This window comes from Choloepus didactylus, chromosome 18 (genome assembly GCF_015220235.1).
Source record: "Choloepus didactylus isolate mChoDid1 chromosome 18, mChoDid1.pri, whole genome shotgun sequence".
Taxonomy (NCBI): Eukaryota; Metazoa; Chordata; class Mammalia; order Pilosa; family Megalonychidae; genus Choloepus; species Choloepus didactylus.
Window position 1 is genome coordinate 1,948,583 of NC_051324.1, and position 12,284 is coordinate 1,960,866.

The window sequence follows — 12,284 nt, forward strand, 5'->3', positions numbered from 1 at the left end:
GGCCTCAACTCTATCTTCCCACTTTCTCACCGATTAGTCGTCTGTTCGCAGAACCATTTCCTTCCTCAAAGTAGCAGGAAGATCCAAAGGGCCTGGAGCACTGGCCAGAGAGGAGGGAGCCCGATTGTCGCTCCTCTAACAAAATCAGTCTAGGTGGTCACTTAGGGTCAGCAAATGGGTGGGCCCTGCACCCCACACCTTGGGCAGGCTTCCTGAGACCACTTGTCCCCTCATAGTTGCCAAATCGTCACTGAGCGAGGGCTTGCCGCCCGATGTGCATGGAAATCAGTGCTATGACATTGGGATTTTGAGAACAGAAAGAGTTTTATTACAGGGTGGCCGAGTAAGGAGACAGGAGGAAAAAGCTCAAGTCTGTCTACCTGAGTCTAAAGAGTTTAGGGTTTTTACAGGATTAAACAGAGGGAGGTGGAGACAGTGACGCTGGCAGATACTGACTGGTTACGTTTCAGTTGTGGTTAATAGGGAGTGTGCAAGTGTGAGCCTGAGAACCCCTGAAAACTGACTGGGGTAGTTGTAAATCACTCAGTTAACATAACCAGTAAAGGAATGGAAATAAGCTAAACAAACTAGCTGCACGTGAAGGAGAGGAAGGCATCTGGTTACAGCCACGCTGTAAATCCCTCAGCATAAATGACCATAATTAAATCCGCTGCAGTCCACAGCTACCATAACTTCACAAACTGGTTTTTCCTGCCCACAATTTCAAAAGTAGGATATCAGGGATGGATAGAAAAGAGAAAGAGAAGAAAAATCTGAAAATGGGGTGTATGTTGCCCACCACTCAGCTCCTCCAAGGCACCAGAGAGCGGTCAGCTATGGCCTCCAGCTGTTAGCCTCCCGTCCACCTCTGCTTTCCAACCCAAGGTCACGGTCTCCAGGGGTGGCCCTGGTCAATGACCGAGCAAGGCCCGGCCACCTCCTTCCACACAGGGCTCCTCCCCATCGGGTCCCGACCTGACCACTCCCCTCGTCCAGTCCTGCTATCCCCCATTTCCTCCCCCAAATGCTCTTTGCACTCCCGTCCCAGCAAGCACATGCTTTAGAGAACCCAGCCTGTGATGGGAAGGATATTTATTACTCCCCACGCCTTCCTTGTGGTGTAGCTAACCCACTCCTCAGAGCCACCCACTTTGTCTCTCAGGGTTCGGCACTCACGTCCCTGCTGGATTTTTTACTATCCCCAAAGGGATATGCAAATCTAAAAGACAGAGAAGCTCTTCAATGGGCTTCAGGGCATTTGAACATTTTCAGCCCCTTTGAAAATAGAAGCCAAGTAAAGACTTTTTACTGGCTAACAAATACAGCAATTGTCAGGTCCAAAATGATACTAAACTAAGCTGAGACTGAGAAGGCAAATTGTGTGTGGTTTTTCCACTTGCAATGCACCCTCTGGCACAATCTCGGCCTCCTTCCTCTCCTCAGCAGTTATTCTTTGAGTTCTCACTCCCAAAGACATTGCACACACCTTTATACTTTAAAGCCCTGTGCTTCACCCATAAAGCGAGGCACACAACAAGGCCGGCTTCCCTGCAGCACTCCCTCAGAAATCTAGAACAAACTTGTGCAACTCAAACAGTCAAGAGCGCTTGGTGCTTCAGTATTATAAACACAGTTTTTGACCAGCACGATCTGGAAGGTACATCTTTGCATTCATCCTTCACTGCTTCTCTAGAACATATTCTCTAGAAGCGGAAATGCTTGGACAAAAACATTTTAAAAAAACATTTGCCACTTGACAGTCCCAAAAGCATGTATCAATTCACATTCTTTTCCAGTCTTGCAGGAGAATATTTCCCCACACCCTTGCCAATATGTACCGTAATTATCATCCTCTTTTGTAATTATTAATTTGGCATTGACTGTTCTTAATTTTGCAAAGTTTTATATTTTACTGGCTTCAAAAAATAGGGTTTCAGGTTTCCATACACAAGGTGTAGAATGAGGAAGCAGGGAGGGGATGAGGGTGGGGAGAGTGAGGCAAAATTCAAGGCGGGGCGGGTGCCAAAAAAAAACTAGGTCATCAAGATGAATATCTTGATGCAGTATTTTTTAAAAAATAAAAATTAATGCAAAACTTCCATGATGAACAAAATATCAAAAATATTAAATAAGACAGGATTTGACCTTGCACTTCAAAACGACTTTGAAGTGACTGGAAAGGGCCGTGACAGTTCTCTTTCTGGGCACGTGGTGCGGTCGTGCACTGTCGGGCGTGCGCGTCCCTCCATGGAAAGCTCAAAAACATGCTGGGATATGTGTGTTTCAGTAAAAATGTGGGAAAAAGTACAGCACAAAGAAATAATAAAGCGAAGACTCTCTGCATACAAGTATATTATATTATCATACATTTATGGGAAAAAATAATAAGCAATGACTATCTCAGGACGGCGGAATTTTCAACGGTTCTAATTCTCTTCAATACGCCGACTGATTTTACTCAAATATTTAGACTTACAGTTAAAAACATAAAATGAAATCGTTGGGGCTCCCAAGTTACCGAGCCGACTGCTCCCCGCCCATGGGGGCTGCTGGCCCCGCTTTCCTTTCTTCGCCGGGAGGACAGGGGCGCACGGCCTCCCCGGCCGCCTCGCGTCCCGGCGCCAGCACCCCACACCGCGCGGCCAGCGAGGCCTTTAGCGACGCTGCGGCCGCCGCTCTCCGCGACCTCGTGGCGCAATGGTAGCGCGTCTGACTCCAGATCAGAAGGTTGCGTGTTCAAGTCACGTCGGGGTCAGGGCCGGTTCCTTTTTCCTCCAACAAGTACAGAGGAGCGCAGCGAGCGCAGGACAGTCGCGCTGCGGGGATCTGGTCTCCCGAGCGGCCTCTCCTTCTCCCAGCGCCGCAGGGCCGCGCTCCTTTTGCCTTTCACGGGCCACACGGCGTGCGGACAGGCGGCGGGGATGGAGGGCGGTTCCGCCCGCGGCCGACAGGGGGCGCGTCCCGCCGCGCGGAGGGCCGGGCCTGGTCCCGCTCACGGCTCCCGCGGCCCTGGACCTGCGAGTGGGGGCGGGTGTGCCGGCGGTCTCCGTGCGGGGGTTGGATTACTTTCGCAGCTGTCCTGTAAATTCGAAATTATTTCAAAATAAGAAGTTAAAAAATAAAAAGGGACCGAGAGGAACTGGGATACATTTTTAAGTGGCCAAAGCAGATGACAGAACTCTAAGATCCCTTCGTTTAAAGCAACGATAGGGACGGATCCTCACTCCAGACTGGAAGGGACGCAACAGCCAGTCTCTCTGGGTGGCGAGGCTACAGGTCTGCGCGTGTACTGTGTGTGTGCGTGTGCGCGCGTGTGTGCATGTGCATGCGTGCGTGCGTGCATTGCGCGTGTGCATGCGTCCGTGCGTGTGCGCGCGTGTGTTGTGTGTGCATGCGCGTGCGTGTGCATGCGTGTGTGTGCATGTGCGGGCGTGTGTTGTGTATGTGTGCATGTGCGCGCGCGCGCGTGTGTGCGTGTGCATGTGCGTTTGTGTCTTGTGCGTGCCTGTGCGCGCATGTGTTGTGCTCGTGCATATGTGCGCGTGCATGCGCGTGTGCGTCTTCATTTCTCTCCAGTGGACAAGTGACGCCCAGTGGAGCTGGCGGGTGTCTCTAACTCCCGACCTCGCCGCCCTCATTCGCTGCAGAACCGCAGACATGTCTACACCCGCTCAGCGCCGGGTTTCCTGACCTGTAAAATGCGAAAACCTCGGCTCCTACCTCGCAGGGCAGGTGGGAGGATTCCGTGGGTGGATTTATCGAGATGCTTCCAGCAGTGCCTGACACAGAGCAAACACTCTACATTGGCACCGTGATGATGACGATGATGATTGTAAAATTACCAATATCTCCAAGGCTAGGAATTCATTCGCCGGGTAAAGGAAGGTGATGTAAGCTGGGGACTCCCCCGGCACCCCGCTTCACGACTGTGATTGATTCTGAGGCCTGTGCGCTGTGGACGGGGCACTCAGGTCCACCACAGGCTCAGCCACCGAGACGCTCGGGCAGCCTCCCTTTTGCCAGGACCTCCCAGGTCCAGGATTTTGACCAGAACTGGGAAGGAAGAGAAAACAAAAAGGGCTGTGCTTCTTAAGTGCAGAAATAGAGCTCAGCAGCAGAGAGCGCAAGTGGCAAACCCAGGAAAAACCAGACTGTCAATGGGAACATCTCTTTTTCTCTAGGAGAGAAAGCTAAACCTTTTTGGCTTGAGTAAATCCCAAAAGAATTTCTAGAAAACTAAGTACTCCTTGCCCATTTTCAAGTGGGCATCTAAAATTTTCACCATCATTTAAAATAGTGGCAAGGACTGGTGTATTGTAAATAGTTAACATTTAAAAATCACTCTTAAATATATCCAATGAAATATAAACACCACAGTCATTTGATGCTATCATCCATCTAAAAAGTACAAAAACAAGCTCTTCTTTAACAGTCAGACATTTAGCATCTTTTTCTCCCACTCTTCCCATTCCTTTTCTCATAAATGTATAATATAATATATTTTTACAGAGGGTCTTCGCTTTACCACCCTATAATTTTTCTGGTTAAAAAAGCTACTTGTCATGCATTTTAGGATCTCCTGGCTTTATTGAGCAATCCACGAATCGGCAGCATCCCATTCAGAAAGTGGTAGTGAGCTCCACTGGGGGAGTGGACGGGGGAGCTAGCATAGGGTGATTGCAAAAGCAAGTGAGGAAATGGTCTGACTGACATTAAGTCTCCATTTTATATAGGAGGAGGGGTCTTGCAAAGTGGGGAGCAGATAATACTCTGATTAGAAAGGACTGCTTGTTGGTTTTGATGCACGCTCTCTCCTGGATCAAAACTGGTTTATGGACAGGTGTGGCTTATCTGCATCTCTGTGGGGTGGTTCCATCATCTGAGAAAACCCTAGAAAAGCCTTTCTTGGAAAGAGTCCTTCCCAGCAACATCCAGGGCAGGCTGCCATTTTATTTTAATTCACAGTGTCCCCCATCTTGGTCGTTTTCCCAATGATCTCAAACAAAACACTCTGGTCACCCCTTCGATTGCTTCTCTTGTCAAGTGGTTGATTAGGCACATTCAGTCAAATTGTTCCATTTTACCTTCTCATTTTCCACATTTGTTTCCTTTCTTGATTGCAGGGAGGATTGTTGGGTGGTTTTTTGATTACATTGAAGACCCTTGGATGGGGTGACTTACTCAGCTGAGTAGATTATGGATAGGGCCCTGTCTCCGAGTCAGGGAATCTTTTATTTCAATTTTTTCTTGGTCCACTAGAGATAGTTCACTTCTATCTTATTTCCCTTTTGATTAGCTTCTTAAGAGCAACCATCTGTCTTGAGAGTGACAAGGAATTTGAACAGAATCATGAAACACAGTTGGTACAAGAAATGAAAACAGACCAATAATTCACAGTTAAAAGCATAAGTCCAAAGTGTACTACTTGGTCCCCATTTTCGATTAACCCAAGAACCTAGGTCGAGAAATAGGTCTGTCCATTGCAATTTTTGAGCCTGACCGATATCATGAAATGCTTTAACATGGTCCATTAAAATATTTAAGTTATTTATCCCTGGGCCAGACCTAATAACATAAAAGCGACGTCGTTCGTAAGCAGTCACGGTATCTAGTGCCCGTTGGTTTCCCAAGAACGCAGCTGCTCAGCTGTCAGCGCCAGCCTGGAGGTCTGATAAGCGTGGAGGGAGGTGTTCAATCCATAAACTTAGCTCATGTGTGTCCAGGGAAGGCGCGATGGTGTGTGTGAAGAGTGGAACACCATATTCTAGAAGGTCAAGGATTGGGGGGCATTACCCCTCTTTTGTCCGTTTGACGCCCACGGTACAAAAGGTCCTAACTTAGCTTCCTGAATGGCATTTAAGGCTGATAATATATGTAAGATCACAGGATCTGGTCCAATTTATAAGGGGGTTAAAAAAACCATGCAGATATCTGCGGTTTGCAAAGGGGGTGCAAAATCACTCAGAATGAACAGAATTTGATAACCCACAGGCCGGTGCTGTAGTTTTCTATTAAAACCCCAAATTTTTCTACAGCTGCTCTCCTTTTGATCAAAGATAACCCCCAAAAGATTATTCTTGGTCATAAAATAAGACTGTCTTCATTAGATTTGGCCTGATGATTTACAGAGCTGTGGCAAGAATGGTGGTTTTTAAGTTTGCTTTGCTGGAACTGTTCATAAAGAACCGACAAATGGACTTCTGCCTCTCTCTCTAGTCCCCAGGGAATCACATGGTTCCTAGGCTTGCCGGAAAAGATTCTTTCCTGACCTGGAAGGCTGGGAACCCTGGAACCAGGTGCCAGGATGGTTTTTCCAAGAGGGTTCTGTAAGCCTTGGCTCCACAGAGTCAACCTTAGTTCCTCAAAAGTCTCTGGCTGCATCTGATTAAACTAGCACCATCCACAAACATGACACTCCAGTCACAGCCAGGCTCTCCAGTGATGTCCTGTTAACAAGGACAGATTTTGATGGAGCCTATGCGAATAATTATTCTGCCATAAAAATAAGGATATTCCATAAGAGTTTCCAAATTCTAGAGGGTTCAGGCAGGGAGAAAAGATGTTTTATGAATTACAGGTAGCTAAAGGGAAACAGGTAAGGAATACCTTGTATCTAGAAAATAGAACATTAAATATCAGCAATAATCTAAACAAAACTATAATCATTCTTTATCAGTTCATTCAGTCTTGTACTCAGTCCTCATTCCACGTGATCTTGTGTCAGCGATTTCCTGATCCCATCGGCTTTCTTCACTGGAATTCTGGAATCTCGATGCAGTCCAGTGGTGTGGGCTCAAAGGTATTTACGTAATGTCGTTAGAAGCCCCTGCCCCAGAGAACCTGACACAGGCCTTTCCATGGGTCTCGAAAACAATATTTTGTTTAAAGATGAAGCACCTTGGCCTGTAGCTGATTTCGAGTGTTTTCAGGGAAGTAGCAGAACAAAAACTCGCCACAGATGACAAAAGGCCGCGGTTAACTCATTAGAGTTTTACAAAACTGAAAGTTCTGATGAAAGTTCGTTACAAAAATAATGCAATTGAGAAGGAAATGTAGTTGTTTCTGTGACCTGTGATATTATAAAAGAATAACTGAAATTATGACCAATAAAAATATTGCTGTCTAAAATCTGGCAGAACATCTCTAGAACATCTCACGGACAGGGAGGACATTGACAAATCTCTAGAAACTTTATATAATTTCTGAAATGTTTATATTAACAACATTTTACCCACACAAATGTAACCAACAGAAGGTTAAAAAAACCTTTTTAATTTGACAGCACTTCCCATGCAACTCATAACGTAGCAAATAAATCTGTTTCCAGCACCTCTCTTTTTACAAGGTGAAAGAACAAATCCCTTGTGATTTTCCAGGGACCATCTGGAAAATGCAAAGGACAGTTTGAGATCAAGAAGATGTCATTTAGAGTCTGAAAATGTCAAAATTGTCAAGGCCAAATGTTTTGGTAAACAGGATCATGGGTCATTGTGAGATAATATTTGGTTCCCTCCTGAACCAAAGCGACAGGAAAAGATTTCAGAATTAAATAGAGGAGAAAACATGATTGTAAAAAAAAAAAAAAAAAGGCTTGGCTTTTTCAAAAGTGGGAAGACTTGTTTTCTAAAACAATAAAGATCATAAGGTCAATGTGAAGCCCAGAATCTGATCAGGTACAGAATTTTTGCCTTCTAGGTAGATTACTCAGATGGTTAAGAAAAACTTTTACAACCCCTTACTAAGAGACTAAGAGCAGACCAACCATCCAAGAAAACTGTCATTTTAACAGAGAGAAAACTAAATTCTAGTTTTGCACAAAGAAACCATCTGATAAGAAGACACTTAAAAATCTTATAAGCCTATGAAATCGTAGCCAACCTTGACCATGACAAAGAAAATTCCTTTTCTGCAAACCTTCTACAACTTTCTTGTATCCATTCAGGGTTTGTCCTGCACATTACTGATTCTCATTTGGCAACAACCAGTCATTTTACTTTAGGACAAAACTACTCTCTTTTTCCCTAACGAAAGCACATCCTGCATTCCTGGCATATTTAAATCGCCAGAAAGATCTTGGAAATGGTCTTCAAGCCACATCCTACAAAACACAATGACTCCTCAGATAAAGTTTGTCAGAATAATAACTCAGTTTGGTTAAACACAAATTTATAGTTTTCATCATCTTAAAGATCTAGTAGAGATCTTTTTGCTTATTTGATCAGTGAACTGTATAAATTTAGGAAAAACATACCTAGGTAGAATAAAACTGTATGCTTGTGTTGTACATAATATTTATAACTCAGAAGACATCCTTTTTTTTTTCTTACTAATAATATTAAACTAGTTCATGCTGTATAACTTGGCAAAAACTGGAGTGGCCAATGACTGTTACTAAATATACAAATATAAAAATGTTTTTGCATGTGGGAAAGCAAATGAATGTCAACCATGTAGAGAGTTGAAAAAGGGATGGTATTCAGGAAAAAACATAATCAAAGCAAACTGGAGTCTATGGTCAACAGTAACATTGTAATATACCTCCATGAAATGTAACAAAGGCAATATGCCAATGCTAAATGTATATGAGAGGGGGATATAGGGGAGTAATATGGGATTCTTGGTAGTGGTGTTATTTGCTGTCCTTAGTAGTATATTGTATTGTATGACATGTTATTTTTCTTTTTATCATTTTTTTCTTATTGCTAAAAAAAAAACACAATTTTTCTTGTAGTAATCAATACGTTCAAGTGCTGTTTGTGGTGATAAATGTACAACTTTATGATGATACCATGAACAACTGTACACTGTGGATAAATGTATGGTATGTGAATACAACTCTATAAAATTGTAGGAAAATATATATAGGAATAAAAGTGTTGGAGAAAACATGATGAGAGGGATGATGCCTCACCAATATGGACTAATCACAATGTGTAAACTCAGAATTGAATCTTAGAACATAGCCTAACGTGGACACAATAATAGTAATAGTCCCTAGATTGTAAGCTCTTACAGCAGTTAACTCTATCCCTGAATTGTAAGGCCTATCTCTAAACTTTGAGATGCTGATCCCCTAGTGTATAACCTGATTGGTCTCTGGAACAATGCATATCTCTGAGACACCTGAAACTCAGAGCTAGAGCTCAGCAGATATGAATGTCAGTATTAGTGCATACAGCCACTGTCAAAAAAAAAAAAAAAAAAGGCTGAAAAAGAGCCCAGACTTCAATTAGTGACATGAATGAAGCAGGTCTGGTTAAGACTAGGGCAAGCCAGGCCAAAGGATAAAGGTTGAAACTGATTGTGTTTTAAAACTTCAACTTCTGTGTGAGACCAAGGGAAGAGATATCTATTTGGTACAGGATCTAAATTTTCTAAACGGTACAACTCCACGGTCGATTTGTTCAAACACCACAATTGCGTGGAACTTTGAATAGGAAGTGAGATACAGTAGGTTAGTATAGGCTGGAGTGAAATAGTGACACATCCCAGAGTAATTTGGGCAGATAATAAAAAATTTATTTACAACCTCCCCCTCCCCAGCCCCGAGGATCTGGGGGAAGGTGTGGATGTGTTGGACATCCTCACCTGGATTGGTGTTGATGTTGTCACAAACATTGGGACTGGTGGTTTGATGTGCTGAGCCCTCGATCATGGGACTTGCCCTTATGAAGCTCATTACCACAAAGGAGAGTCTAAACTTGCATGTAATGGTGCCTAAGAGTCTCCCCCTGAGTACCTCTTTGTTGCTCAGATGTGGCCCTCTCTCTCTCTAACTGAGCCACCTTGACAGGTGAACTCGCTGCTCCCCACTACATGGGACCCGATTCCCAGGGGTGTAAATCTCCCTGGCAACGCAGAGTATGACTCCCGGGGATGAATGTGGACCCGGCATCGTGGGACTGAGAGTATCTTCTTGAGCAAAAGGGGGATGCAAAATGAGACGAAATAGTTTCAGTGGCTGAGAGATTCCAAATGGAGTCGAGAGGTCACTCTGGTGGACATTCTTATGCACTATATAGATAACACCTCTTAGGCTTTAATGTATTGGAATAGCTAGAAGTAAATACCTGAAACTGCCAAACTCCAACCCAGCAGTCTGGACTCCTGAAGACAATTATATAATAATGTAGATTACAAGGGGTGACAGTGTGATTGTGAAGACCTTGTGGATCACACCCCCTTTATCTAGTGTATGGATGAGTGGAGGAATGGGGATAAAAACTAAAGGACAAATGGGGTGGGATGGGGGGATGATTTGGGTGTTCTTTTTTCACTTTTATTTTTTATTCTTGTTCTGGTTCTTTCTGATGTAAGGAAAATGTTCAGAGATAGATTGTGGTGATGAACGCATAACTATGTTATCATACTGTGGACAGTGGATTGTATACCATGGATGATTGTATGGTGTGTGAATGTATTTCAATAAAACTGAATTAAATTAAAACAAACAAACAAACAAACAAAAAAACTAGTGTCATGGCCCAAGAGGGCTTTTATAGCCAAAGGACTAAAGAAAGTACTGGACACATTCTGAGACATGAGATTTTATTATAGGGCTTACCTGCAGGGTGGGGAAGTCGAGCCACATTGCCCTGAAATCAGGAGCTTCTCTGGATGGATTCAGGAGCTGCTCTGAATGGCGGCCAGTTCAGAGCACAATGTAGAAATAGTCAGCCCTATGGGGGGCTGGATAAGCTGCTTATAGGGCTCGACATTCCAATGGGTATGAGAGCATAAGGTGGGGAGCCAGGTTGTGCAAAGTAGGGAGGGGTTGATTGTAATCAACAGGGAGGAGGGGGGATTATAGAGAAAATAGTGTCTCAGGGAGTCTCAGGCAGGAGGTAGTTTTGGGTATAGATTACAGTTGGCCTCTGATATTACAAGGAGAATAGGTGAAACCTCAACTGACGTAGGTCACGCAAGCTGCTGTGTGCCATCTTCAAGGTCCTTGGTGAATGCCCTGTGCCCAGGGCTCCCACAACTAGTTCCGTTTGTCAAAGGTTTAATTCCTTGTCAAAGGAATTACGTGACCTTGAATTTTTTTTTTTTAATTTTTATTGGGATTGTTCAGATACCATTCAATTTATCCAAAGATCCAAAGTGTACAATCACTTAAAAAACATTTGGGCTTAGTTTTATGAATACTCTTTTCTCATTGGAAATATTAGAGGTTTGGTTTCCTTAATTTCTGGGACTTTAAGAGTAGTAACTTACATGGATGTTTATATATCATTAAGATGATTTGAATAGAGCTCTTTTAAGGAGTTTTATTTGTTAATTCGGTAATTCCATCTGGAGATAGGAAAGTATCACACATCAAACATACAGACACAAATAGAGAGCTGAGAGCTTCAATTTAAATTTTTTTGCCATGTGTCAGACATAAAGACAGAAACACAGAAAAATAGAAATATAAATCTCACTAGTCTATATAAGCAATTTCTAAGTAGACTCTGAGTCCAATTAAAATAGGCATCTCATTTGGCCTGTTTAATTTAGGGGCCCTTTTTCTCAAGTGCCCCTGAGATGACTAAGCTTGTCTAACTGGAACATTTCCCTTAATGTTCTACTCTAGGTGGACTTTGGTGAGATTTTGCTATCTGCTGGCAGGTGCCAGCCCTTCTCGGAAAAGGGGTCACTCACCATTTTATTTTACTGTTCTCTACAAAAATACAAATATACATTGAAAATTTTAAATGTCTTATTTCCTGAGGCCCTAACATTCTGAGTTAGCAATTTTTGTTTAGGACTGAATTAACACCATAATGAATACTAAGACACCATTGATGCAGACATCATAACTCTGTCACGAGTTTTGATAATGAAGTTTCGGAATTGTCACATTGCCCCCTTTGTTTGGCACACCTGGGGCAGGGCGGGCAGGAAGGGGCCTTCCTTTGTAGTGGAGGATGTGATGGAAGGAAAAGGAGAACCCAGTGGAAACATCAACCCACAGGTACTGTCTCAGGCAGGGCAGTTTTAACAAGGAGGAAACAAGGAAGTTGGAGATGAGAAAAATAAATACCTTAAAGCTACCCTTGTCAGGTAGTGTTTGCATGTCCTGGGGGTGTATGTGGACTCCAGTTTGAAGATGCCCTCAGATCTGCCTTTGAGACCCTGGGAAAGCTGAAACAAGCCCAATGGACACTGGACTGAGAGGTCCTCGTGGAGCCCGGAAGTAGTTTATCCCAGGGGAGAGCTGGGACAGAAATCACTGGTCAAAGCCAGCGCCAAGAAGGGCCTTGAGACTAACAGAAATTTTAAAAAATATGTTTCAATTA

General features: G+C 43.7%; 1 non-coding gene across 1 annotated transcript; it reads left to right on the forward strand.

Annotated features, from left to right (window-relative positions):
- The first annotated feature begins 2,683 nt into the window (after nt 1-2,683).
- TRNAW-CCA lies at nt 2,684-2,755 on the forward strand. The gene has a single exon. It is a non-coding gene; the product is annotated as a tRNA-Trp (tRNA).
- Nucleotides 2,756-12,284: the final 9,529 nt, after the last annotated feature.